This window comes from Mirounga leonina, unplaced genomic scaffold (genome assembly GCF_011800145.1).
Source record: "Mirounga leonina isolate KUSES-001 unplaced genomic scaffold, KU_Mleo_1.0 Mir_109, whole genome shotgun sequence".
NCBI lineage: Eukaryota > Metazoa > Chordata > Mammalia > Carnivora > Phocidae > Mirounga > Mirounga leonina.
The window spans coordinates 4,439,929-4,444,730 of record NW_023270244.1 but is presented as its reverse complement, the minus strand read 5'-3'; positions in this window follow the sequence as shown (position 1 = coordinate 4,444,730).

Sequence of the window (4,802 nt, the reverse complement as noted above, 5' to 3'; positions counted from 1 at the left end):
GTGTGTGTGTGTGTGTGTGTGTGTGTGTGTGTGTGTGTGTGTGTGTGAGAGAGAGAGAGAAAGAGAAAGAGACCAAGCAATGACGGTCTATTTGTCGGGCTTTTCCTCTGGCTACTTGCTGAGTGTTCAGGTAGTGGGGAGTGTAGGTGGTGTGACTTTCCCCCTCCCTCGCAGTTTCAAAATGTCTCTATTTAGATTTTTTAAAGGGCAAAGCTTTCTCCACTCCTTATATTAACCATTTTAAAAGTGCCACGGGGAATCCTCAGTGCAAGTTTATCAGCCAAATTCTTGATATCTATCTGTCCCTTTCTAGCTGAGTGACTCGGGGGAAGTCATTTCACCTCTCTGAGGCTCAGATTTCTCCTGGGCAAAAACAAGGGTTTTGGTGACCATTAAAGGAAATGAGATTAGATCTGTGAGGGACCTAGTGCCCAGCGCACAGTTGATGGTCAGTAGATGGTGGCTTCTTTCCTTCTCTGGGCGGAGCTGGAAAAAAGCATGTTCTGGTAAAAACTACAGACTCAAGATCCACAGAACTCGAGAGTTTGCCGAACAGACTCATAATGGTCATAGCTGCATCAGTTGGCCACTTATGTATACAATGGAGGCCCATACTCTCGCTTGCACAGTAGACAGGTCATAGAAACAAGGCTTGACTCCAAACGTGGCTGACTTCACAGCCAGTGCGCTCGTTGTCAGGTGCTGTGTTCCTCCCCTCCCTGGCCTGCTCTGTCCCCATGAAGAAGGGTCAAGGTTGGATTGAGCCAGAGTGTAGGGAAGGGTTTTCTCTTGGTTTGAAAGCCCTTGAAGATCTCTAGACTGCCAGCTCTATTATGACCCTGGAAAGGCTCCTTTACTAAATCCCACCAATGCAATGGTTCTAAAGATGGGATGCTGGGCTGATTGTCTGTGGATTATATAGGGAAGTTAAAAAAAAAAAAGCCAGGACTTTACCCCTTGAAATCCTAGTGAAGTAGGCCTGGGGGAAGGTCTGGGTGTCTATGTTTTTCAACATGGCCCCAGGTGTTTCTGATGTGCAGCCAGGTTTGGACATCTCCCTAGGACCCAAACTAGTGCATCTCAGAGATCTTCTCTTTCCTTTTCCTGGCTGCCACCAGAAGCATGAACTGAAAATCTTCCAAATGGTTGTGAGCATGCTGGGTAACCTGATACAGGCTTCATCCAACTCCTTTGATAAAAGTCCTGGGACAGGCCAAGGTCTAGGTGCCCTCAAGCACTAAGAGGAGAGTCTTCCTCCTGGTCAGCCCAGCATTCAGTGTTCTTTGGCCACCATAAGAACATTCCATCAACTATACTATCCTACAGTCCACAGCTTCTGTAAGGACACGATGAGAGACCTTGTCAAAAGCTTTGCCAAAATCAAGGTACACAGTGTCTGTCTGGCTGCTCCTTCCACTTCACACACTAGAAACCTCATCAAAAGCAAAGTATGTTGGCATAACTCTTTTTTTTTTAAGATTTTATTTATTTGATAGAGAGATAGAGAGCACAAGCAGGCAGAGCAGCAGGCAGAGGGAGAGGGAGAAGAAAGCTCTCCACTGAGCAGAGCGCACCACACGGGGCTCGATCCCAGGACCCTGGGATCAAGACCTGAGCCAAAGGCAGCTGCTTAAGCAGCTGAGCCACCCAGGAGCCCCGGCATAACTCTTTATCAGTGAACCCACACTAACTGCCAGTGATGAGCAACTTCTTTTCCAAAAGCTCAGAAGTATTTTTTTTTAGAAACAGAAGAACCTACAGGTTTCCACAAATGTGAGCAGGGATCATGGTGCTCACATAAGTCAGTAATAAAATCCATTTGGGCCTCACTTAGATTTAAACACTGCATTTCCATCAAGAACAAGGGCTCAGATTATCAGCATATCTAGGAACTTTGGAGAGCAGGTTGTTGAGAAGAAAGTGTTGGAATAACTAATACAGTGGTCTTGAAGTTGTACATTTAACAGTCCTTCGTATTAAATGTAGATCATTTAGTTAGTCTACACTGGCAACCTCAGACCCACTTCCCATCCTACTGCTTCCTCAATGACAGCAAATGGATGTGACCTCTCCCCTCCTCCATAACAGCAAACATGGAGTCAGTGTTCCTAATTAAAAGGGAGTTTTTTAAATTGTTTTATGTTTTTTATTTTAATTTGTCTTCTAGATGAGTTGGTCTTTTCTTACATTTGGGTGTAGGGTGGCTGTCAATTTCCTATGACTCTTTCTGTGCCCCAGCCAGTACTTTGAAAGTGAATTTTATTCGCTGAAGGATATGGCTTCATTGACATTGCCCGATACATCTGATCTCTGTGTCACCTTTCATCTTGGTGCTCATGTTTTTAGACCCAGCGTGAAACACTTTATTTGGCTCATTTATCCTGGGGTTTCCTATTTGAATGAGACCCTCTCTATAAAAATCAATGTATTAAAAAATTGTAGTAGTAATACAAGCTTGAAGAAATATTCTTTACTTTAGTAAAGGATTCACTACATGATCCTTCAAGTAATGAACACAGCCAAGAAAATATATTTAAATCTATGCTTTCATTTCCATAACTCTGTGTGTCGCATATGCTAGCCTATATTTGTAAAGATTGTCTTGTCATTGTCCATTAGCTACCGTCTTTTCTCATAAATAACACACATATATTCTTTGGTCTTGTTATAAATTATGATTTCAAGTTAATATTTTTCTGGGTATTATTTTTTAATCAATGAAGAACATGTAAAAATGTTGAAGAATCAGAATGATAGTCAGCATCTAGTTAGAGTGCATTGACACCAGGCACTGCTCTCTAAATGCCATACATGCATTCAGTTATTAAAACTACATATTAAACTATGACATAAGCTATTATTATTATTCCTTCTTTACCTTTAACTGTTTTTTTTTTAATTTTATTATGTTATGTTAGTCACCATACAATACTTCATTAGTTTTTGATGTGGTGATCCACGATCCATTGTTTTCATATAACACCCTTTTTTCCAAAATATCACTCCAAATCTTATAACTTAGAGAAAGCTAGTATTTTTTTTCTCCATTGGGGAAAAAAAAAAGAATTCTAATATATTAATAAAATACTTCTTCATTGCTCTTTTGGCTTCCTAAGTAAGATTGAGCTAGGGCTGCATTTTTAAACTGAATAAAACATTTTGTTAATGTTCTGACAACATGAATCTTTCATGTTAAGGCTGGAAACTTTTATCAAGGAGCAGTATCAGATCTATGTTACTAGACCCAGAATGGGATTTAAAGATTGAGCACTTACAATATGCAGGACACTATGGTAGACATTAGGGAGGCAGGGATAAAGAAGACACACTATTCAGATTCCTCTTCAGCATCCATTACAATAAATTATCTAAGTGCAGGTTCTATTTAGGCCACTGGGCAAATGTCCTGATGCATTTTAGACCCACACTCACAGTGGGTCTGAGTGTAGTGTAGTGTAGTGTAGTCTGCCAATGTAGACTAACTAAATGATCTACCTCTGCCCAATGCTGGCCCCAACTTTCCTGAGCCTCCCTTATGCTTCCTTATGTAATATTCTTGAAGTCTACCTGCATTTTTATTGGGCTGCTCCACACTCTACCACTTGGTCTGGATCCAAGGCTCTTCGTGACATATAGACTCTATTTATTCCCCAATCTACTCCTAAAATCTCTTTCTGCTGAGTAGATTTCTTGTGTCTCACACCCTTGAACTACCCAGTCTTTTAGACAGAGGGGAATTCATCTACAGACAGTGTTGGTTATCTGAGCCAGTACAGACATCAGTTAAATGGTGATGCTCTCACCCAGTCCAGGGGTCATGACCTTCTTTTGGATGTTCTTCTTCCAAAGTGGGCAGAAGGTCCACCATGTGATTTCTCTGAAAAACCTGTTAAATACTTTGTCCCTCCAGCTTCCTTCTACTTCATCCTTTGACCCAATGTCTGCAACGTAATTTGTCAAGACCAATCCCTGTAAAATAATAATGCCCCACCTCATGCATGATCTAGATGGAGGCTAGATTTCCAGCAACCATGGAAATAATTGGGAGGAAGGGGGGGGGCAGGGATAAAACATCAGAGCAGCCAAAATAGCAGTCATCAAGGCCATGCTCTAAACCCCATGGAGACTTCTAGACTCAGTTTGTTAGCTGCCTATTACTGCTGTAACAAATCACCCCAAACTTAGTAGTTTAAAACAACTCAAATTTACTGTCTTACAATTCTGGAGGTCAGAAGTTTGAAATGGTTCTCACTGGGCTACAATCAGGTCCTAGGAGGGCTGTATTCCTTTTTGGAGGCTCTCGGGGAGACCCCATGCGCTTTCCTTTGCTAGCTTCTAGCTTCCAGCTTCCTGAATTCCTTGGTTTGTAGCCACCTCCTGTCTTCAAAGCCAGCAATGGTTGACTGAGTTTTCCTCATATCAGATCACTCCAACACTCTGGCTCCTCTCTTTCATTTCTAAGGAAACTTGTGATTACACTGGGCCCACCCTGTAATCCAGAATGGCCTCCACATCTCAAGGTCAGCTGATCAGCAATCTGAATTCCCCCTTCCCATGTAACATAATATATCCAGGACTTCCAGGGATTAGGATGAAAACATCTTTACTAAGGACATGATTCTGTCTTCCACACCCACACTCAACTGTACACATCATTAGTCCACTGTAATATAAATATGGTGATTTGGGGTGTGAGCTGTTCAAAGTAGGGAGTGCTGTGAGTGGCAGACAGTTCTCTGCAATAGGAAGTGAGAGCTGGGAGCCTAATGTCAAAAAAAAAAAAAAAAGAGATCAAAACCGAA